This window comes from Bos taurus, chromosome 23 (assembly GCF_002263795.3).
Source record: "Bos taurus isolate L1 Dominette 01449 registration number 42190680 breed Hereford chromosome 23, ARS-UCD2.0, whole genome shotgun sequence".
Lineage (NCBI taxonomy): Eukaryota > Metazoa > Chordata > Mammalia > Artiodactyla > Bovidae > Bos > Bos taurus.
The window spans coordinates 51,723,424-51,748,003 of NC_037350.1; the positions used below are offsets into that span (position 1 = coordinate 51,723,424).

Below are 24,580 nucleotides of genomic sequence, written 5' to 3' on the forward strand. Positions count from 1 at the left end.
TTTATTTTTCTGGGCTCCAAAATCACTGCAGATGGTGATTGCAGCCATGAAATTAAAAGACGTTTACTCCTTGGAAGGAAAGTTATGACCAACCTAGATAGCATATTCAAAAGCAGAGACATTACTTTGCCAACAAAGGTCCATCTAGTCAAGGCTATGGTTTTTCCAGTGGTCATGTATGGATGTGAGAGTTGGACTGTGAAGAAGGCTGAACGCCCAAAATTGATGCTTTTGAACTGTGGTGTTGGAGAAGACTCTTGAGAGTCCCTTGGACTGCAAGGAGATCCAACCAGTCCATTCTGAAGGAGATCAGCCCTGGGATTTCTTTGGAGGGAAAGATGCTGAAGCTGAAACTCCAGTACTTTGGCCACCTCATGCGAACAGCTGACTCATTGGAAAAGACTTTGATGCTGGGAGGGTTTGGGGGCAGGAGGAGAAGGGGATGACAGAGGATGAGATGGCTGGATGGCATCACTGACTCAATGGACGTGAGTCTGAGTGAACTCCGGGAGTTGGTGATGGACAGGAGGCCTGGCGTGCTGCGATTCATGGGGTCGCAAAAAGTCGAACACGACTGAGTGACTGATCTGATCTGATCAGAAATTAAGAAGGAGGAGGGTTCCCAGGTGGCGGTAGTTGTAAGGAATCCACCTGCCAACATAGGAGACGAAAGAGACACGTGTTCGATCCTTGGGTTGGGACGATCGCCTGGAGGAGGAAATGACAACCCAATCCATTGTTCTTGCCTGGAGAATCCCACAGACAGAGGAGCCCGAGGGCTACAGTCCATGGGGTCACAAAGAGTTGAATGTGACTGAGCTTGCACACACACATAAGAAAGACGAAGAGCAAAGAAGCAAATGGCCAAATCCAGAAAACCGGAGTAAGGCTGGTAGAACCATCCGAAGAAACAACACATTAGTCTGAATTTTTACTGAGAAACGACAGTGCCCACTCAGGCTGCATTCGGTGGAGAATGCATTCAGTGAAGGATCCTTGAAGGCTCTGGTTTGGGAGGGCTGCAGAGTCCGTTTCAGAAGCTACATCTCCAGAATGACGTCAAATCCCAGCACAGACAGCTGAGGAAGGAGGCCCTACAGTGGCTGCCACGCTCAGCGCCTCGAACACTGACCACAGACATCAGGGCCTCCTGGACTAGCTGAGGCCTCTGAGGGGCCGGGCCAGGGAGGAGAGCGTCCATCGCAGGCCTGGTGCCCGTTCCCCCACCTGCTGTGTCTCAGAAGGGTCTGGCTGGCAGAGTAAATCTCAGGGGAACCCAGTGCAGGGGGCTGGGAAGACGAGTTTCCTTCTGGCTTCCACCTTGGGAGACAGAACTCATTATGGAAGAAATTCAAAAGACATGGGGTCGGTGGGTGCAAGGCAATACCTTCTGAATTTAAGAAGGAGGGAAATTGTAAAGATCATGGCAGATATCGATAAAACGGACAACCTGCTTCTGCAGTTTTGAGATAATTTACAGACCAAAAGATGTTTCTTGGAAAGGAATAATAAGGTTGACAAATCTCTGATGAGACTTAGAAAAACATTAATGTTCCACATACACAAAAATATGTCAGGAAATAGTGATATAGAGAATTTCATATCATTCATAAATGAATGATTCTTCATCCGCTTGGGATTCAGCGTCCTGAGAGAGGTGATCTCTGTGTGAGTCTGACTCCGATGCTGACCCTGCGTGTGTGGGAAGAAAGGAGGCTCTGGCTCCTGGATTTCCAGGTGGCGAGTATTTCCTCCCAACAGGATTGTGCAGAGTAAGAAGCATCACAGAGGGGCAGCCAGCGAATGAGGAACATGTAGTGCCTGCAATGCAAGTAATTTCATTAGTTCTGTGCTGATGGCTGGAGGAAATGGCAACCCACCCCAAGATTCCTGCCTGGAAAATGCTATGGACAGAAGAGCCTGGTGGGCTACCGTCCACGGGATTGCAAAGAGCTGGGCCTGCCTGAGCACACGCACTGCTGATGGACGTCAACATTCTTCACAAAGTGTCGTTACCATAAAAACACTTCAGCAAACACCGTTGTTGCAATTTTTATCCTAGAAATGAAAATTATCCTAGAAATTTATTAATTTAAATAAATTAAAAGATATGAATGATTTTATGGCTCTTGGTTAAACTAATTTCTTTCTTGAACAGTTACAACAATTTACAGCCTCAGCTGCTATGATAAAGGAGGATCTGCCTCATTACATGTTTCCTAGTTTTGATTATCATAACAAGGGTGATAACTCGTGGTTGTTTTTACTGGAATTTTAAAGTATATCCGAGGGTAAGCATACATTATCTAAGAGGTACAGTATTTTGTAAGGGAGATGTCATGATCTTTGCTTCACAGATGAGAAAACTGAAGCTCCAGGAAGGTGAAGGATCATCCCTCAGTCAGTCTAGAATGTAGGGTTCAAACCTAAAAAGGCTTTTACTTATTATTATTATTTACTCTGAAGCTCTTATTTTAAACTACTGTTTTAGTTCATAGAAATGGATATATTTGACTAAATACATAAACTATCTGAGGACTAGAAACAAATGTAGTCAGAGCTTCCCAAAGAATGTCCCAAAGAACACAAGACTTCTCAAGTTCTTAGAGGGAAAAACAACTCAGTATTTAAAACTTTGGGAAACGCTGGATAATGGGTCCCCTCTTGGAGACTCCTAGTGAACGTCAGGATTTTTAAGGCTTTCAGCAGTCTCGAAGCAAAGAAAGTGCCTCACTTTGTTTAACATTTCAGAGGAGTAGAGCTCCAAGGAACGTGTTTGGGAAACACAGCCAACGTTGTGCCTCGTATTTCTGAGTCACGTTTTACCGCGTTGGCTGCAGCATCTAGACGACGGTAAAGGATACTGGTGGGAGTGGGTATTTTATTCCCTGATTTAATGAGAATGTTTCCAGAACTTCATCACTAAGTACTGTGTTACCAATGAGTTTAAGACAGATACCATCTTTATTACCTTTTTTCCAATGTAAAGAATCAGAGATGGATGTTGAGTATGAGGGGATCATACAGAGGGGGTTGTTCAGTGTCTGTTCATCAGGTGGACAACATGTCTGATGGACAGGGCTCCCTTCCCGGGGTTCCTGGAGTAATAAGACAGCTCCTGCCTGGGCTGGGGAGACGCATGCATTTGGGGTTCCTGGAGTAAAAGGCAGCTCCTGCCTGGGCTGGGGGAGACACATGCATTTGAGGTTCCTGGAGTAATAAGACAGCTCCTGCCTGGGCTGGGGAGATGCATGCATTTGGGATTCCTGGAGTGATAAGGCAGCTCCTGCCTGGGCTGGGGGAGACACATGCATTTGGGGTTCCTGGAGTAATAAGGCAGCTCCTGCCTGGGCTGGGGGAGACACATGCATTTGAGGTTCCTGGAGTAATAAGACAGCTCCTGCCTGGGCTGGGGGAGACGCATGCATTTGGGGTTCCTGGAGTCATAAGGCAGCTCCTGCCTGGGCTGGGGAGACGCATGCATTTGGGGTTCCTGGAGTGATAAGGCAGCTCCTGCCTGGGCTGGGGGAGACGCATGCATTTGGGGTTCCTGGAGTGATAAGGCAGCTCCTGCCTGGGCTGGGGGAGACGCATGCATTTGGGGTTCCTGGAGTGATAAGGCAGCTCCTGCCTGGGCTGGGGGAGACGCATGCATTTGGGGTTCCTGGAGTGATAAGGCAGCTCCTGCCTGGGCTGGGGGAAGACACATGCATTTGGGGTTCCTGGAGTGATAAGGCAGCTCCTGCCTGGGCTGGGGAGACGCATGCATTTGGGGTTCCTGGAGTGATAAGGCAGCTCCTGCCTGGGCTGGGGAGATGCATGCATTTGGGATTCCTGGAGTGATAAGGCAGCTCCTGCCTGGGCTGGGGAGACGCATGCATTTGGGGTTCCTGGAGTAAAAGGCAGCTCCTGCCTGGGCTGGGGAGATGCATGCATTTGGGGTTCCTGGAGTAATAAGGCAGCTCCTGCCTGGGCTGGGGGAGACGCATGCATTTGGGGTTCCTGGAGTAATAAGGCAGCTCCTGCCTGGGCTGGGGGAAGACACATGCATTTGGGGTTCCTGGAGTGATAAGGCAGCTCCTGCCTGGGCTGGGGAGACGCATGCATTTGGGGTTCCTGGAGTGATAAGGCAGCTCCTGCCTGGGCTGGGGGAGACGCATGCATTTGGGGTTCCTGGAGTAATAAGGCAGCTCCTGCCTGGGCTGGGGGAGATGCATGCATTTGGGGTTCCTGGAGTGATAAGGCAGCTTTGGGGGGAGACGCAGCACGTGGGCTTGTCACCTTTACTGTGGGCTGCAGAAGCAGGGGCGCGGGGTGGGGAGCACCTGCCTTGCTCAGTCAGCACACGTTTTCCGAGTGTGCCCCCCTGAGGGTCAAGCACAGCTGAGCTCCCCATCTCTAAATGCAGCATGCAGCCCAGGGCTGGGGTGGGGAAAGGGTAGGGAGGGGGACAGATTAATACTGTTCGTGTGAGGTTGGGTGTGAAGAGCTGGCTTTGATGTGGGCTCTCTGCACGCCCCTGCCGAGGGGCCTGAAGCTGTGGGGGTCTCCCTCTCCTCTCCTCACATACCCGGCTCTTTCCTCACCTTGGCTGCAGGCACTGGGACACGGACGAGCAGCTGTTCCCTAGAGATCCCCAGGCTGCCCAACCCTGGCTCAGATGGGCATAAGAATCAAGGATGGAATCAGGGCGGTTTTGGCCACTTAGGACATAAGACTGTGCTTTTGGCTGGAGAGGACTTGGAGATGGAGTCCTCAGGGTGCTGGCAAGTGAGTAATTGTATTTTAGCTCTGGAAACCGCCTTTTCACCCCTAATCTCCGCATCTTCCAGCTTATGGGGTGGTAAGCAGCCCCAGTGTGCATAATGAATGCTGACATCACAGGTCCAGGCATGGAAAGCATCAACTCACCGGCACTTCTATTAGCAACTCTCCCCGAGGCCGCACAGTCAGCCCTTCCAGCTCAATGTTCTGTCCGGACCCGCAGCGTCTCATGGGGCTGCTTCGTCAGGACCCACATCATCACCCGCGTCCCCCTCCCCCGGGACCGTGGGGTGAGATGCATTCCTGTCACACAGCCCCGATGCGGCGATGTGGACGTGCGTCTTCCACCTTGGCTGATTAGGACAGTTCAACTCAGTCGTGTCCAACTCTTTGCGACCCCATGGACTGCAGCACGCCAGGCCTCCCTGTCCATCACCAACTCCCAGAGCTTGCTCAAACTCATCTCCATTGAGTCGGTGATGCCATCCAACCATCTCATCCTCTGTTGTCCCCTTCTCCTCCTGCCCTCAATCTTTCCCAACATCAGGGGTTTTTTCCCAATGAATCAGCTCTTTGCATCAGGTGGCCAAAGTATTGGAGTTTCAGCTTCAGCATCAGTCCTTCCAATGAATATTCAGTGTTCCAGAAACCCTGTGTCATCCTGGTCTAAGAGGGTGACAGCTCCTCGGGTCTGTGACAAAGCTGGATGGCTTCTACCTTCTCTCTTGCTCTTTGTCCCAACCTGGGACCTGTGAAACTTTGGAGATTTGTATCTCAGTACAGAGTAAGTTGAAAGCTAGGTGAAGGAGGAAGGGCTGGTATATAGGGATGAAGTATTACTTCCTAGTCTCCATGGGTCTTTTTTTTTGGTGAAGTCAAAACATTGTCAAAGAGATGAGGGCTGAAAACTAAGAATTTTCCTGTGAGTAGAGAAGCCCTCATTTCAGAGCTGATGGTAGTGCGAGCGCGAAAGCGATGCATTTCCTCCATCAGCCTGGCTTTCCCATCCCTGGACCCTCAGGCTCACGGTGAAGAGCTGCAACGATGGTTGCAGTTTATAAAAGTTAGCCTTATGAAGCACTGATCGAAATGTATCCGCTCGTACTCAGAAACCAGGTAGGGTTTAAGTAGAGTGGGCTTGCTGCGGAGTCGGCGTAAACTCTCCTTTCTTCTCCATCCTACTTGGGACTTCTTCTCGTTTCAAATGTTATCCAAAGTCTCTGCTTTGCAATGCCTAAGTTATAAAATGGTCTTTTGTCTTCACTTTGAGATAGGAAAATGTATGCTCAAGGAGGCGTGGATGGCAGAGTCTGGTTCAGAGTCTGGGGGTGGAGGGGTCCCCCCAGCGCTGGGCTCAATGTGGCGGCTGCTGAGTGGGGTCCCGGCCTCCACTTTGCTCCTCCAGCCGTGGACTCCCAGTGGGGGTGAGGGTCAGGTAGGAGGGACACCCCAGCTGGAGCGCTGCAGCTCTGTCCGCCCTGTTTGGCCGCTGATGACACGACCTTGACATTCGTCCAGCACGATCTCGGGCCTCGTTTTTACTTCAGATTCCCCCAGGCAGCAGCGCCGCGCTTCAGCATTCTTGTTGTTCCCGTTTGATTTTGAGCTAACGCCAGCTCCTCAAGGCCCAGAACTGCCCTCCTTGCTTTGTTTTTATCAGCTTGATGAAAGGTTGCTAAACTCCTTATGCTTAAAAGAATTCCCTTTGTCTGGGGACAAAGAAAAGAAAACCCAAACAAACAAAAAAAAAAATCAAAGGTTTCCTGCTTTTCCGGGTTATCACCATTTGAACCTGAAAATAAGATTTTCAAATACTTTCTGTTTTGAATGAAATTCCGAGGAATGGTCCTCTGGCCGTGGGCCTGCCCCTGGTGCCGGGGAGGGGGCTCCAGGAGAACTCACGCAGGGCCTGGGAATCGCCCGCCCCTCTGCCTGCGTGCGAGCCTGGCGGGGCCGGGTCGGGGTGGGGGCAGGGGCGAGGGGTGCTGTCCTCTTTCTCGAAGGATGTGTCTCAGGTTTCCTGGTTTCCCACGAGGGCCACTTAGCAGATGCTGGTGATGAGGGGCCTCCGAGGTGAAACTGAGCTCCTGCTCCTGGGGCGGAGGAGGGTGAGGATGGTGGGGGGACCACCTGGACAGGGATCATCCAGATCGCATCGACTTGGTTCCTGAAATGGGAGCATTTTATTTTCACAAGTTCCTTTTCCCGTGCCCTTTCTTGGAGTGACGTCTTTCTCCAGGCTGCATTGTTGTAGGCCAGGTTATCTGCAGGGCAGTGGGACCCCAGGTTGTTTGCATTTCCTAAAATTGTCCTTTGCCCTGAATGTGGCAGAGAGATTGTCCCTGCGGCATTGAAACGGGACGGCCCAGGGCAGCTGCACAGCCGCCCTTCTGCTTCCGCGGCTCCCGGGGCCTCACAGATCCGTGTGTCCAGAGCCCTCGAGTCCGCAGCGAGAGCCCCTGGACTTCTGAAGCTCCCGGCCAGTTTTGTGGAGTTCAGAACCGCCTTGCTGTTTTAGATCATTTTCCTCCTGGCTTTCCAGGAGGAATCATTTTCTAGACCCAGTGTGCGCTGACTTACAGTCGGAGATGCAGCCTGGTACCTCCAGATGCAGGTCCAGATCCTGTGGTTCGTGGGGAGGAGACAGAAACGCGCCGGCTTTGCTGGGCGCCCTGTTGCTTTGCTGTTCAGAGTTGTCTAATTTCCTGCTTTAAACACTCGCGCTTTAAAGTTCATTTACATATGACATTGAATCATGTGACGGCGTGTGGGGAAATTTTGGCCAAAAACCATTTCCCTTTGATCTGCACGTGCTGTGGATCCCGTAAGTGCTGCCACTTCTGAGGGGACAGGTCTTCCTCCAGGCAGGGGCAGTTTAAAGTCCACTCTACTCAGTGAGCAACTTTGTAAATGGGTCCTAAATCTGGTTCTGAAAAGGATACTATAAAAGTTTGTTTAGTTCCTTTATCTTTAAAATAGGGAAAAGACACTAAGTAAATCCATAGAATTATTTTGTTACCACCAAGAGAATAATTTAAGGCATAATAATTCATAGCAACGTAGCAATCGTTTCTGTGTAATACTTTGTATGAGAATAAACGATCACTTGTTACTATGAAATTATATTACTGAGCCACTTGGAAGCAGGATTCTGTTTTATTATTTTTCACCTTTGTGATGCTGATGGATCTGCATGTGAATATTTGCAGAACTTTCATATTTTCAACAAATGCATATTGAACGCTCATCACGGGCCAGGAAACTTTCTAAGCGCTGTCGAGTCAGAGGTGAGTGGGCCGGACATGTTGGCTGCCTGACTCACATGGAAAACACTTGGGGGAGTGTAAGGAGGTCACAGGATAGACAGTGCTCTGGCCTGAATCACGTCTGGGTCTCAGCACCCAGGATCCTGTGACTGTGTTTGGAGGTGGGGCCTTTACAGAGGTGGTTAAGTTAAAAGGAGGTCACTGCTGCCGCTGCTGCTGCTAAGTCACTTCAGTCGTGTCTGACTCTGTGCGACCCCATAGACAGCAGCCCACCAGGCTCTGCCATCCCTGGGATTCTCCAGGCAAGAACACTGGAGTGGGTTGCCTTTTCCTTCTCCAATGCATGAAAGGAGGTCACTAGGGCGAGCTCTGATCCCACAGGACCAGTGTCCCTGTGAGGAGTGAGGTCACAGACACACACAGAGGAGAACCACGCGAGGTCACAGGGAGAAGGCAGCGTCTCCAAGCCCAGGAGAGAAGCTTCGGGAGGAACCGGGCCCTGGCAACACCTTGATGCTGGATGTCTGGCCTCCAGACTGTGAGGGATGAACACGTGTGGCCTAAGCCGCCCCGTCTGTGGTCCTTTGTCAGGGCTGCCCGAGCTGACCACACAGCCAGGAAGCTCCCTCATGAAACAAAGGCAGATGGTGCTTCAGGACAATGATCTCATGTCAGCTCCTGTCCTCTGGGGTGAACACAGTGATGTTCCCCCAGCAAGAGCTGAGGAAGGGCTCGGCCTGCCAGCAGCCCCGGGACAATGAGGGGATGCCCCACTGCCATCTCCCCAGCACTCTCCTAGCGTCGTCACTGCCGAGCGTCCAAGGCCCAAGAGGGAGTGCTGAGCGCTGGGGGTAGGCGGGCTTCTCAGGAGGGTTGCTGTTCATGCATCTTTCTTCTCGGGAAGAAGCTGAGGTCCTGCTTTGGCCTCATTTTTGTCTCTGTTAAGTAGATAAATGTGGTTTGCATCACTCAGAACCTTGGGAATGTCTTACAGGATATTTCTGGAATGGGCAAAGTTCAGCACAGTCTGGAGCCAAATGTCCCCGTTACTGAGTCAGTATGGTCCACGTGTTTACAACTGTCTCCAGAATGGTCTGCACGTGTGTGAAACTGACGGTACAGCTTGGCTCATCCCTGGGAACCAAGGAAGAGCTCCAGGAAGCTGGCTGGCTGGGGCTGCCCGCGGGCGTCTTCTGTTTCAGAGCCTGCAGCTGCGGACAAGGCCCGCAGCTTGATGAAGCTTTTCCTCTTCAAAGCACGCAGCCTTCTAAGCCAGGGTTGGAAGCCCCAAAGGCTGCGGGAAAGCCCCAGTGACCTCTGGGGTCTTTGCCCGGACTCTGCCTCCAAGACCAGCATCTCTGAAGTTTCTGAAGGGAGTTACCTCTAGCAGAGTTCTCAAACTGTGGTCTGTGGCCCCCTGGGGTCTCTGGAACTCTTTCAGGGTCTTTGAGGTCCTAATAATAATAATATATTCCTAATAATAATATTCCAATAATTATTATTCCTAATAAGAATATTCTTCTTCATCTCCCTCTCCCGCACTCGGGCAGCGGGGTTTTCCAGGGGCTCTGAGGCATGTGGAGAGGGCACTGCCATTGAATGTGAGCTCACTATCTCTGTGTTCCCTGCAGTGTTAATAAGGAGGGTCGAGTTGCACAATGTGCATTTTCCGAGATTAACACCTTTAAATGCTTCTATGTCCCTACTAGTTATCTTCCATTATACCTACTATAAGACTGTTTTTTTCAAATCTTAAGTTCTCTTAGCTATCATTAGACTTATTTATGTTATGAAATGGGCTTCCCCAGGTAGCTCAGATGTAAAGAATCCACTTGCGATGCAGGAGATGCAGGAGACATGGGTGCGATCCCTGGGTCGGGAAGATCCCCTGGAGGAGGGCATGGCAATCCATTCTAGTGTTCTTGCTGGGAAAGTCCCAGGGACAGAGGAGCCTGGTGGGCTACCGTCCACGGGGTTGCAGAGAGTTGGACACAACTGAGTGACTAACTTGTAATTTCTGGTATTCAGCATTTTACAACATGTCCTATGGAAAAAGAAAGTAGAATTATTTATTTACAAATGAAATGCTTCTGTACATAGAAAATTCAAAAGATTCAACATGAAACAGTTAGCAGGACTTTTAATATAAAAATAAGGGGAAATTTTTATTTACAGCAACAAACATATAATATCCCTAAGGATAAGCAAATCAAGGTAAAATATATTTAAAAAATAATAGTCTATCAAAGAACAGAATGTAAAACCAAAATGTAAAAATGATTAATAAGACAATAATAAATAAAGTGGTAATTCCTCCCACATCAGTGCATACTTTTAATACAGTTTTAAGCAAAATCTCATTAATTCTTTTTAACTAGACAAAATGTGTCTCTAACATTTGTATGGAAAAGTGAAGGAATGAGGTCTGACAAGATATGTTTGACAATGAAAATGAGTGAACAGGACTATATGTGTGCTACAGTGTGGAATGAGCATAAGATCAAATGCATCAGTTTGATTATATACTTGTTAACAAGCTTCATCTTTGAAGGGAAAAAATCGAACAACAACAACAAAATAATATTAATTATGTTGTGTGTTGTTTAGTCACTAAGTCATGTCTTACTCTTGGTGACCCCATGGACTGTAGCCATGAGGCTCCTCTGTCTATGAGATTTCCCAGCAAGAATACTGGAGTGGGTAGCCGTTTCCTTCTCGAAGGGATGTTCCTGACCCAGGGATCAAACCCCTGTCTCCTGCATTGCAGGCAGATTCTTTACCACTGAGCCATCTGGAAAGCCCAGTATTAATTTTAATAAGGTAAAATTCTATATGTTATTAAGAGAAAGAAAATCTATTTTTTTCTTTTTTTGTGTGAATTAATTTAACTGGAGGCTAATTACTTTACAGTATTGTAGTGGTTTTTGCATACATTCATGTGAATCAGCCACGGGTGTACATGCGTCCCTCGACCTGAACCCCCCTCCCACCTCCCTCCCCATCCCATCCCTCTGGGTTGTCCCCGTGCACCCGCCCTGAGCACCCTGTCTCAAGCATCAAGGAACAAATTATGTGAGTAACCAAATCACTGGAGAGAAAATATGAAAACCTATATATAAAAGAGTTCAATGTCACTAATGGACAACATAACATTTGGCAAAAAAAAAAAAAAAAAAGAAAAGCAATTTCAAGTTTCTTATGCAGAAACACAACAAAAAGTAAGCATGCTTTTTTGACTTATTTCAGTTAATATTTCAACTTTATGGAAAAACATTGTATAATTTAAATTTTATAAAATTTATAACTCTGTCTAAAACTGTTACTCTTTTAGAATTGAGTTCAGTTCAGTTCAGTCACTCAGTCGTGTCCGACTCTTTGCAACCCCATGAACCACAGCACGCCAGGCCTCCCTGTCCATCACCAACTCCTGGAGTTTACCCAAACCCATGTCCATTGACTCGGTGATGCAATCCAACCATCTCATCCTCTGTCGTCCCATTCTTCTCCTGCCCTCAATCTTTCCCAGCATCAGGGCCTTTTCAAATGAGTTGGCTCTTTGCATCAGGTGGCGTCAGCTTCAACATCAGTCCCTCCAATGAACACCCAGGACTGATCTCCTTTAGAATGGACTGGTTGGATCTCCTTACAGGCCAAGGGACTCTCAAGAGTCTTCTACAACACCACAGTTCAAAAGCATCAATTCTTCAGCGCTCAGCTTTCTTTATAGTCCAACTCTCACATCCATACATGACTATTGGAAAAACCATAGCCTTGACTAGACGGACCTTGTTGGCAAAGTAATGTCTCTGCTTTTGAATATGCTATCTAGATTGGTCATAACTTTCCTTCCAAGGAGTAAGCGTCTTTTAATTTCATGGCTGCAATCACCATCTGCAGTGATTTTGGAGCCCCCCAAAATAAAGTCTGACACTGTTTCCACTGTTTCCCCATCTATTTCCCATGAAGTGATAGGACCAGATGCCATGATCTTCATTTTCTGAATGTTGAGCTTTAAGCCAACTTTTTCACTCTCCACTTTCACTTTCATCAAGAGGCTTTTTAGTTCCTCTTCACTTTCTGCCATAAGGGTGGTGTCATCTGCTTATCTGAGGTTATTGATATTTCTCCCGGCATTCTTGATTCCAGCTTGTGCTTCTTCCAGCCCAGCGTTTCTCATGATGTACTCTGTGTATAAGTTAAATAAGCAGGGTGACAATATACAGCCTTGACGTACTCCTTTTCCTATTTGGAACCAACGTGTTGTTCCATGTCCAGTTCTAACTGTTGCTTCCTGACCTGCATACAGGTTTCTCAAGAGGCAGGTCAGGTGATCTGGTATTCCCATCTCTTTCAGTACTTCCTCTAAAATAGAATGAAACTTATTTGTGGTGTATTTTGTCATATTTAAGGATAAGTCACTAGCTTTCAAATGGGAGATTAGAAGGTTTGCTTTCTCTATCCATAACTGCACTGTCTGGGTGGAAAGATGCTGTGAAGGATAAATGGATGCATCAGGGTATTCTCTTGCTCCCGAAAGGAGCCATCTAATCCAAGGAAACTTGATGAGCTATAAGTAAAAAATAAAAATATGATGAAAGCTATTTCCCCTCAGTGCTATAGATTAATAATTTACCATCTGGTTTTTAATGCAATGGAAAAAAAATCAGATTACACTAAGGTGCCAGTTAAATTGTGACCATCAACTTTGGACTTCCTGCTCAGAATTTAAAGGAAAAGGAATATAACATTGGAAACCATGAGTTCTTTTTAGACATTTTGGACATTAAATTTTCTTTGAAAAACAAAAATTGCTTGTTACTACTTTCCAAATGAGAAATTAAAAAAAAAAAAAAAAAAAACACCACAGGAGCATCTTACGGAGTAAGGGATGGTCAGCTGGAGAAGGGCACGCAGCACACAGGGACGCGTGGAGCCACGCACCGGCCTTGCTGGACGTCTGCTGGCTGGCCAGCCAGGGAAGGAGTCGTGGCACGGCCTTTCCAGCACCACAGTGACCCGCTGCGTTAGAGCTGGGGCTGCAAACTGGAGGATCTTGTCTGCAGACTTGCACCTGTAGCTTATGAAGGATGCTCGGCTTGCCTTGCCTGTATCCATCTGGGCCAATCAGTGATGCCGGGTAAAGCACAGGTGGGGTGACGTAGTCCAGATGATGAAGCCCTTTCCTGAGCCTCGTGGTCTGTCCTGGAACAGCCGTGCTGACGTCACAAATGAGGACGGATGGGGGCTGAGCTGCACCAGGGGCAGGGCATCTCCCTTCCGCACCCACGGGGAAGAGCCTGCCGCCCCTGAAGAACGCCCAGAGGAAGTGTAACTGCCTGAGCAGACTCCAGGGGTCTCTGAGGCACTGTCCTTCCTGCCTGTTTTTCTGTCCCTCACACTGGACACCTCACCTATCTTACAGACTAAGAGTTCTTCCTCTCCCTGCTCTGACATGATGTGGAGCTCTAGTGAAGTTTCATTTCAGTTTTTGTAATTTTTTGTTTGCTACACCCTGGGGCATATGGAGCTTCCCAGACCAAGGATGGAACCTGTGCCCACTCCACTGGAAGCATGGAGACTCAGCTACTGGACCACCAGGGAGGCCCCATAATATTGTTTTCTAGATTTGCCATTTGGTCTTCGAAAAAAAAAATCCTTGTATGGATATTCTGTATTTGGTGAAACATTCCTCACACTTCCTTTAGTTATTTAGCTATGGTTGCCTTTAGTTCTTTGGACACATTCAAGATTGCCAGATTAAAGCCTTAGTCCAGCCTGAGTGTGGGGTTTTCCTGGTGGCACGATTGGTAAAGAATCCTCCTGCCAATAGAAGAGATACAGGAGATGCGGGTTTGATCCCTAAAGAATCTGCCTACAATGCAGGAGACAGGGGTCCGATCCCTGGGTCAGGAAGATCCCCTGGGGAAGGAAACAGAAACCCACTCCAGTACTCTTGCCTGGAAAATCCCATGGACGGAGGAGCCTGGTGGGCTACAGTCCATGGGGTCACAAAGACTCAGACACGACTTAGCAACTAAACAACAACATACCTGTGTGGGGGCCATAATGTCTTGTTTCTTTGCAGGTCTTGCAATATTGTTTTGAAAATTGCATGTTTTAAATAATATAACGTGGCAACTCTATTAAATTCTCCCTCCTACCCAGGGGTTGTCGTTACTGTTTGTTGTTGCTTCTGTTGTTTGTTTAGTGGCTTTTCTTACATGGAACTAATTCTGTAGAGTCTGGGTTCTTTGTCACGCGTGGTCACTGAAGTCTCCGCTCAGTCATTTCCTCGGTGTCTGGAGCCGAGGTCTTCCATGTTGCCAAGGTCCTCGTGTATGCAGGACGATGCCTTCAGCTCCCAGGGGGGCAGGATGGCCCCGCTGCCTTAGCATCACTCACTGGCGCAGAGCCTCCGGGTCAGCCAGAGGTGAGACGTGAGAACTCTCAGGTCTTCCCCGGGACGAGACAGCCTTGCACACACGTGCAGCCTCCTGGAGCCCTGCAGACACATCAGAGTTTCTCGAAGCCCTCTGAGGACATCTCATCACTCAGCCCATTTTTGCTCTGTTTTTACCACGGTTTCAGGCAATCGTGACGTTACACAACTGCCCCTGATCTGTTTCTCACAAGCGTCCTGGGGGAAAGGTTGTTCGCCTTTCATGTGAGTGGGTCAGATACAGTGGGGTCTCTCACAGTACCATCTAGAAGCCACAGAGGAGAACGCTCTGGGGAGGTTCCAGTCCGCTCTCTCCTTCTGAGGCCCCCAGGCTCCTGGTTTTCAAGGTTCCGAGCAGAAAGGGTGGAGGAGAGGGGACGCGGGCGTCAAGGTTCCTCCTGAGAGGAGGCCGTTTTTCCTGAAGGCAGGCTCGCGGCTTACCGCGGCCTTGGGGAACTGCCATCAAGGAGCGTTGATGGCGCCGGTCGCTGCCAGCGCTGACGCTGCTGTTATGGAGGAGAGGATTTCTGCAGGCCTCTCCTTGCCGTTCACAGTGACGCCTACGCCGTCTCCACAGCAAACCCCCGAAACCAAGCTGCCCGCTCATCAGCCGAGTTTGCGGAACGTCTGTATTGTGTGCTGCTGTGAAACCACTCGGGAGGATGAACCGTGTCTCCTGAGGTGGCGGGGTCTCATCATGCGTGAAATTAGAGACGGGGGCGACGCATGTGTGTCCACTTACGCCCCACTTTCTGGAAGCACGACCCCCCGAGTCCCCGTGCGCGTCTGTCTTCCTTCGTGCGGGGACGGTGTGCCAGGACAACGCGGGGCCAGGACTGGCCACAGTGAGACTGGGGCGTGTGGCGGCTGCTCAGCGGCCTGTCTTTGCGTTCTTCAGAGACTGTGGGGGGCATGTCTCACGTTTGCCATTTCTGAAGATGTTTCCTCAAGAAGTATTTGTGAGGGCAAAACTGTGAGTTATTCTACAGTCCAGAAGGGTTTTACACATAAAGTTCTCTCTTTTTTCCTCCGCTTTCTATATCCACAACAGTACATTTCCAGGGTCATAGAGTAGATAAACTTTTATTCTTGTTCACGTACATAAAGGACTGTCTCGTTCAGAAAAGTAAATGCTTTTTACTTTTGCACTGACTCTGCACGTTTGCTTTCTAGACTCGAGTGAGGAGCCATTCACCTGATGCTTCCGGCCCATTCCCAGCTCTGCTTCCGGCGACGCAGGGTCACCCCCGAGACCGCTGCGAGGGCCCCCAGAGCCGGTGCCGCCGGCCAGCCACGCGGAACCTCCGGACCGTGAAAGGTGAGGGGCGTGTCCAGAGGGCTCAGCCCGGCTCCGGTGCCTTGTGGGACAGCCTGCTGTCCTGTTCCCAGCCCCCAGGTGTCCGTTCCAGAGTCTAGGCGTCAAGACCGCGGACAGCCGCTCCTCACACTCTTATTTGGCTGCAGTAGGTCTTGACTGTGGGATGTGGGCTCTAGTTCCCTGCTGCTGCTGCTGCACCAGGGATCGAGCCCAGGCCCTCTGCATCGGGAGCACAGTCTTAGCCACTGGACCAGCGGGGAGGTCCCCGCTCTTCACTCTTGAGAAGCCCCAAGTCCTCTCTGCCCGCCCCCCGGTGCAGGGGCCCCTCCCCCCCGGTAACGTGTAGGTTCAAGAAGCCACGCGAGGGAAGGGGCTGGGGTCTGGGGCGGGCAGCCTGGTCATGGTAACACCCAGGCTTTGGACCCACAGGGCAGAGCTGGTGCAGTCGGTCCCTCGAGCAGCGAGCAAGGTGGTGGCTGAGAGGCTGGCTGCGCGGCGTGCAGGCCCCTTACGAGCACCAGGGGAGGCAGGCAGTGCCGAGGCCAGTCGCAGGCTCCTGAGCGAGGACCGGCCCTGTGCTGACGCCCAGCATGCCCACTAACGTGGGGTGCGGGACGGGCTGGGGGTGGAGTCCCAGACCCAGCCCTACTGGGAACGCAGCAGGAGCAGTGCGGCCCATCGGCGTGTTCTGTTCAGGCGCCAAAGACTGCAGCTCCGGGGTCCTGTGAATAAAAGCTTCCCAGATCTCTGAGAAACCTCACTTACAGAGATGTGAGTACCGAGAGAATGAAGCTGCAAACATAGAGCCTCCATTTACAACCTGACAATTGTACGTGGGGGAAAAAACCCAAACCTAAGCTACCAGGTTCCACAGAAAGGGACTTGGGACTATTGGCCAGACTTTTTTCTCTTAAACTGACAAGTTGAGAAATGTATATGGTTAAAAAAAAATTGCTAAAAGCTCAAAATGTATGAAAAATCTCCCTGGTTTGGTCCCTGGTCCTGCTGTCCTGAAGGGACTGCATTGTCAGCTTTTGTGTTTTCTCCTAGGAATAATCTGTGTGTGAGCAAGTTTAGGCCAAATATTTACCTATCTTTTTATTATATTAAATTGTGGTAAGATACACACAGGACAACATTTACCACCTTAATCATTGTTATGTCCACAGGCTAGTCCTACACCCGATCTCCAGAACTTTTTCATCTTGGAAAACTGAAACTCTGTCCCCATTAAACAACAAAGCCCACTCTGCTCTCTCCCTCAGCCCCTGAGACCCACCCTCCTAGTCTGTTCCTATGAATTTGATGACTCTAGGGCCTTCATATGGTGGAATTACACAGCATCTTTCTCTGTGTGGCTGACTGACTTCACTGAACTGTCTTCAGGTTTCCTCTGTGCTGTAGCAGGTGAGGCTCCTCCATGCAGCAGGGGGAGAAGACGAGCTTGGGAAGCCCCCTTTGTGCTGAACGCTGATGCTGCCCATCTTCCTGATGGGGTGTCTGCCCGCGGCTCCCTGAGTGGTGCGAGCTGGTGATCTGACCCCGCTGTGAGGTCAGTGCTCTTCCCACTGCTCAGTCTCACAGACTCAGACTCTTTCTGAAATGCATCAGAAAGCCCCGAGGTCAGCGCTCTTCCCACTGCTCAGTCTCACAGAATCAGACTGTTTCTGATATGCATCAGAAAGCCCTTTACGTGTTTTCTTGGACGGTCTGACTTCCGGGGTGGGCAGGTTGTGGTCAGCGGGGTACAGGTTCTGTAGGATGCTGCCCCGTTGTGGGGCCCTTGCTTCTCAACGTGACGGCAATGCAGGGACCCAACCCACCCTGCTCCATGCTGCACGATGCCAGCCTGCGCTTCACTTCTGGCTCTGAGGTCCTGACGGGGCGAGGGCCACGGGCCGCCCATCACTGCCGAGAGAGAGAACGGGTTAGCCCGGCCGCCTGGCTGGAGGAGGAGGAAGTCGCCCAGTGATGCCGTGGGTTCTGGGAAGAGGAGCGGGGCCGCGGGGATGGATGGCTCCCGTGACGTCAGTCCCACTTGGAGCCTTGATGCTTCGCTCGTGCTGTGGTGAAGGGGCAGTCCTGCTGAGCTCCGTGGCCTTGAACTTGGAAGGAACCCCCGGGCGACTTTAGGTTAGCCTTGCCTGTTGTGTGTCCTTGGAGGAGAACACGCAGCTGAGTCTGGACTGCAGCAGCTGGGCTGAACCTAGGAGGCGACAACAGATCATGACCACCAGCCGGTGCCCTGACCTGAGCGGCGCGCCCAACCAGAGCCAGTCTCATCCGCCCAGCAGCGCCCAGGGGAGGCAGAGGCACCAGTCTCTTGTGTCAGCTCAGCCGCCTGCAACTTGGAGCTGATGGCGGTGTCCTGCAAACATGGAATTCCCCAGTGTGTCCCGCAAGCCTTCAGGTGGGGATCCAAGGCCACCGGGATGCATGGCTCCCTGGCCCCCAGGACAAGAGCTGGAGAAAGGAGGTTGGCTGAAACGGAGGCCACTCTCCTGGGCTGTGGATGAGGTGGGAAGGCTGGTGAAACTCTTCTGTAAATGGAACTTCTCAGAGGCTAGTTTGTGTTAGCCTCTCAGCTGTGTCCGACTCTGCAATCCCGTGGACTATAGCCCACCAGGTTCCTCTGTTCATGGGATTCTTCAGGCAAGAATACAAGAGTGGGTTGCCATTTCTTTCTCCAGGGGCTCTTCCTGACCCAGGGATTGAACCCAGGTCTCCTGCACTGTAGGCAGACTTGTTACCAGCTGAATGTGGGAATCGTTTGGGCACCTGTGACCATGCAGACTGTGCGTCAGTGGGTCTGGGGCCGGGCCGGCTGCTCTGCGTCTCTAATGGACACTTGGATGAAGCCCAAGTGAATGGTCAAAGATCACCCAGAAATCAAGGCTGTACTGAAATCTAAGCAAAATTGACATTTATTTTCTTTTTCCCTAGATCCCTGTCCCCACTTAGGGCTTCTCTGGTGGCTCAGATAGTAAAGCATCTTCCTGCAATGCAGAAGACCCGGGTTCGATCCCTGGGTCGGAAAACCCCCTGGAGAAGGAAATGGCAACCCACCCCAGTATTGTTGCCTGGAGATTCCCATGGACAGAGGAGCCTGGCAGGCTACAGTCCATGGGGTCGCACAGAGTCAGACACGACTGAGCGACTGAGCACACACACACAGACATGCACACCACTTAACCTGCCTGAGATAATGCTCCAAATAAGTGTGTTCAGAGTCTTCATTCTTATTTACAGACTGTTTTGTACCCATGGCATGTCAGTGCCTAGTGGTAGACATTCAGATGGCCTCTCATCTTTGTTCTTTTAAAAAAAATTACACTTTATTAGTGTATAGTTGATTTAAATGTTGTGTTAATTTTGGGTGTACAGCAATGTGGCTCAGTTATGCATTTGCATACGTTCATTCTTTTTTAGATTCTTTCTAATCTTTGTTCTTAAAGCCAGAATGCAAGGAACAGACTTGCTCACACGAATATCGCAAGTGTGTTTGGAAAGGTGTGAATTTGAATGAAGGGATGCATATGGGACGCTTGTACACCGGAAACTGTGATTGTTCTAACTATCAAGGACCCCAGGGACCAGGCGTTCTGACGGGCTGGCGTCCTCTGGACTCAGGTCAAGCTGGCTGTCTCCCAGGCGCCTTCAGTCCTGCACGTGCCGTTATCTTTCCATCTCGTGCTTGTGCAATTGTTTTCCTGGAGTCTAAGTGTGGGGTTGACTTACACAGCCTGTTAAATTCCATTTGCTGGCTTCAGACTGCCATCTCACCTGCTGAGATAACTGTGGTTATTGACTTTGTCATCTAACATTTTCCCTCACTCTCCTGGGTTATTTCATCTTCACAATGGATTCTTCCTTCCATCCCCCCATCCGTCCCTCTCTCCCTCCATCTGGTGACTGTCTCCTGAGAGCTCTGAAGCCTCTGTGCTCAGCTCTGGGGTGTTCACCATGGTGAACCAAACGGAAAGGAATCTGTGTTCTCCTGGACTTTCGTTCCAGTGGGGAAGACAGACACTAAACAAGGACAAATAAGTTCCATGGATGTTATGGTGATGATGAGTACCAGGGAGGGAAATAAAGCAAGGACGAGACAGGGAAAGGGTGGCCAGAGAGAAGCCTCACAGAACGCGACATCTGAGCAGAAGATGTTTCAGCCCAATTCATTGGACAACAGGCTGAAAAAGAGTTCTTTGATCTGTCACTAGAGGCTTCCCTAAGGGCTGACGTTAATCCACGAGCTGGCACCTTTGGGTTTCAGCTGATGAATCCACAGACATGCTCTGTGGTAAAGTATCCAGACTGCATTTGTCGGTATCCATGGTCTTCCCTGATCCCGGCTGGTCCCGCTCTCACATCAGAGAAGCGGGTTTAACGTGAAGGAGGTTTTCCCCTTGTTGCCGCGATGCAGCAGTGAGCTGTGAGTGGAGGGGGGAAGGGGCAGCTTGGCGTTGACCATCCTCGGGGCCTCAGCGATAAATCACAGGTGGAAAGACCGGATTCTCTTGGCAAAATCATAGGAAACTCAGGACTTTTCTCCGGAAACTTTGGCGAATGTGTTTCTGAGTAGCAGGCACTCCTGGCAGTCCAGCATCTCCAGCCAAACCCCAAGCGGCCCGCGGCCAGTGTCCCCGCAGGTGGAGGCGGCCGCCCGCCGGCCCTGCGCTGCTGCCCCAGGCTCCGTCCAGGCGAAGAGCTGTCTTCTTCAGACTCACCTGCAGGCTGCAGTGTTGCCGTGACTATCTTCCCAGCTCTGGGGCGGGCTCTCCAGGTGAGCCGTTGGGCAGGGGAGGCGCAGGCAGACACTGAAGTCACAGGGAGGCAGGGAGCACGAGGTTCCCGGGTAGCCCAAGAAGCCAGGCAGCAGCGGGGCCTCATCGGGCGGGCCGTGTGCAGAGCCGACTGTCTGCCGGCTGCCCTGGCCTCGGTCCCTCCGTCTGTGACGTCAGTGGACTGAACCAGGTCGTTGCTGAAGCCAGTGCTCTGCCCCTGAACTTCAGGTTCTGTGTGTGTGCTGTGTGAGTAGCCACCAGGGCAGCTACGCTTTAGAAGCTGGTTTCGCAGAAACTGCTCCAGATGGACGAAGGCCCTGGGGCCTGAGGACAGCCTGGTGCCGGCCAGGATGGGCTGGGACCTGGGGAGGCTTGGAGCCCCTGGGGGGTGTGGCCCCAGCTGGTGAGCAAGGCTGGGGGCCCGGGACCAAAGCGTACTGATCTGGTGGGAGATTAAACAGCGGAAACAGCAGCAAGAACCAGACTCTCCGCACGCAGTCCTCCAGCCCCCCTGCTCCGGAAGCAGGGGACCCCCTGACTGTGAGAAGGTGGGTCTCGGTTCTGGAGAGCAGGAGAGCAGACCCCACCCTGGTCAGAATGGCCCTTTGTTCTGAGACTCTGTGACTAACGACGCTGCTATGTGAAGGCTTATGCAACCTGGCAGAGCCGGGCCCTCGCCCCGACCCGGAGCCTGTGATCTGGGCGCCCGGCCCGAAGTTGCGCAAGAAGTAATTAGGGGTCCAGCCGAGGCTTGCTGGCTCCTGGTCAGGCCGGGCTACCGGGCCCAGCACCCCGACAGGCTCGTTAATGTTTAAACCTCCTGGTGTGGGAGGCTGTTTTGTCACCGCGGAGGGTTCAGCGTGGGGCTGGGGTGGAGCGGCTGGGGGAGCTGACATGCTGTTCTTCCTGCCCCCTCCCTCTTTTCCATAGAAGTCATTTTTAAAGCTTTCTAAAAATCTCTGGATTTTTTAAAAAAGTTCTTTAAAAAAAGAAATTTCTCCACCAATCCATTGTCTTCTAGAAATAGACCTCAAGTATAACTTTAACCTTGAGAAATAAGTGAAAAATAAAAACTCGTCTAGCTTCCTGTCGGCGACCAGAATCTCAAGGGGGACGACAGAAAGCTCTATGATCTGGTGAAAGCTTGAGCGTGCGCGTGGCAGAGGCCGCCACTGCCAGGAAGCACCCCCCCTGCCTCCAGGAGGGCCTGGAGACCTTCCTGTCTGTGGGCTCCTCTCTGCAGTAGCTTGCGAGCTCCCGGCTCTGTGCTCCGAGGCCTCGTTGCCAGAAGCAGGACACCCTCCCGCTTGTGCATCCCGGGAGGAGGTGCCGGCCTCAGTCCCCGAGGACTTCACCCCCAGGGCTTTGCCGGGACCAGCGACAGGGCCCAGACCAGCAGCCGGCACTCCCTGCTCCACCCATAGAACCCGAAGTGCTCCGTCTGCGCAGTCTGGGGCCATCGCTCAGGTGTGGGATGCGCTGGCCTCTGTCTCCATCCTCACGGGCCCAGGGCTCGTCTCAGAAGAATGAGGTTTCTGTCCCAGCTCACCTGCAGCCTCCCCTCCCTCCCTCCTTTGTTTTCCTTCCCTCTCAGTGAACTGGGCTTGTTTAAATTGTAAAGCAATGGACTATAATGGTAAAAAAAAAAAAGGTTCTTCCAACCAGAATAAAAATGCATAAGATGAAAGATAAATGGTTTTCCCCACACCCACATCTCTGCAGCCCTGTCAGCAACCTCCAGGTAACTCTACAATGTGAGTGTTTGGTAAAACCCCTCTGACCATTTCCTCTGTGAGCACTTCTGTGGATGGAGACGCACAGGACCACAGTCGGTGTGCGGAACACGTGGCTTTCCACACCACTCCCTTCCTGACTGCCCGGTGGTCCGCCGCGAGGCTGTGCCCCGGCTGACTTAAACTGGACCCATGCACTGGTGCACATACCCCCTCCCCAGTTTGGGGGGCCACAGGCAGGGCTGCCCACACACCCCAAGACGTGCCCTTGTGCTCAGCTGGAATAGTGCGCCCTTGGGATAAATTCCTAGCAGTGGTTTTGCTGGGTCAAAGGTTATGTGCATTTTACATTTTAATAGGCATTGCTCAACTGCCCTGCAGAAAAGGTGCACCAATTTACAGCCCCATTAACACTGTGTGAACAGCCAATCTCCTCACAGCCTCACCAAACCACATACTATCAGACTTGCAGTCTCTGCAACAGACAGAAAACAGCAGGTCTTTCTTTTCTTAAGTTCGCATTTGTATTATGAAAGGTGTTTATAGACTACTTGCCGCTTAGGGTGAAAACATGCTAGCCTTGACCATGGTTCATTTCTATTTTTAGATGTTTTAAAAATGGCTTTCTAACAGCTTTCATTTATCATTAGCCAGTTAGGTCACAAATATCTTCCCCTTTTGCCTACTATTTAGGCACAGAGGAGTTTACAATATTTACAGAGAGAATTGATCTGCACAGAGAGTTTCCACGCGCCTCACCGGAGCCCTGCCTGCACAGAGAAGACAGTCTCTCCTGCTCCCCTGTGCTTTGCCCTGGGCTTGCTTTCCGCACGCGTGTCTTTGCCACTCCGGCCTGTCTTCTGGTGTACGGGGCGAGGTAGGGATTCGGTCAGTTCTTTGGAGTTTGCTCATCAGCCTGCTGGCTCGAGCGACCCACTGCTGGAGGGGGCTTTCTGCTCCCTGGAAGTAAGTGGATTCAGACAGGCTTTTGGAGGATCCAGACAGGAACATGCCTCCTTCCCTTATTCTTAGATAGATCTGGCCCTTTCCCCAGAACCCTGGCCTGTTTTGAAGGAAGCTTCAAGGAGTAAATGCAAAAAAGAATGATTGAGAGAAAAACAGAAAATGGAGGCTTCTGGTAGGAAAAGAAAAACACCAACTTAAAAGGGTTAAATCACTTCTGTGCATAAGCCACTTAAGATTCCACTTAAACCGAGTGCAGAGGCCCTTGGACAGCAAGGAGGTCAAACCAGTCAGTCCTAAAGGAAGACAACCCAGAATATTCACTGGCAGAGCTGATGCCGAGGCTGAAGCACCAGCGCGTTGGCCACCCGATGTGAAAAGTCAGCTCATTGGAACAGACCCTGATGCCGGGAAAGATTGAAGGCAGGAGGAGAGGGGGACAACAGAGGATGAGATGGCTGGATGGCATCACCGACTCGATGGACATGAGTTTGAGCAAACTGCAGGAGAGAGTAGAGGACAGAGGAGCCTGGTGTGCTGCAGGCCACGGGGTCGCAAAGAGGCAGACACGACTTAGTGACTGAACAACAACGACGATAAACAGAATCACTGGGCTAGAAAAACAGCCGAGCAGATGAATTCTGCTTACCATTCGTTTGCCCAACTCTGCTTAAGAAAGAAGGAATATACAACTTATTTGTTACTCTCATTTTAACAGTATCTCTGCAGTGACTTTTCTTAGTTGAACAGATCAAAAATCCTGTGGGAAGTTCAAGAGGTCACATTTATAGCCCGGGTTTTCAGGATTCCGCCCATAGTTCCTAAGTAGGTGGGGTATTTTCTCTTTAAAGACCAAATAAGTTAATTGCACAATCAGTAGAATCAGCAATTTCGACTTCTTGGCGTGAGTAATGTGATATGCGTGTTGGCAAAGACCTACATACCCTGATTTGCAGCATAATTCATATAATAGTCTGTAGATCAGACTCCAGGTGATTTAGTTAAAAGGTACTGAAGCACTCCTTCTACCCACCGCCCCAAGTACCCACCTCACAGTAAACTGTGTAATTTGTACGATGATCTAAGGTGATTGATGAGGATTTGGTCTCATCGTTTGGGACTAAGGAATCTCACTGCTGGCCTCTGCTGCACCTGCCCCGCCCCCTCCTAAAATGCGGCTTTTCTGGTTTTTGTGAATCCATTTCTCCCCCTTCCCTCCTTCTCAGGCTCCTGCATCAGCCTCTCCTTGTGCTTCTTCTTCCCGAGCGAGCTTCCCTGGCCCTCCCTCAGCTCAGGACACCCACCCCATCTTT

General features: G+C 50.7%; 1 long non-coding RNA gene across 2 annotated transcripts in view; it reads left to right on the forward strand.

Annotated features, from left to right (window-relative positions):
• The window catches only part of LOC101904396 (uncharacterized), a 43,840-nt gene that overhangs the window by 17,183 nt on the left and 2,077 nt on the right, over positions 1 to 24,580 (forward strand). The window contains exons 2-3 of one of the 2 annotated variants that reach the window (XR_009492617.1): positions 15,643 to 15,787; positions 16,217 to 20,570. This is a non-coding gene — a long non-coding RNA (uncharacterized lncRNA). Of the gene's footprint in view, positions 1 to 6,037; positions 15,788 to 16,216; positions 20,571 to 24,580 lie in introns of those variants that run through there. The other variant, XR_001494951.3, reaches the window with a different exon arrangement.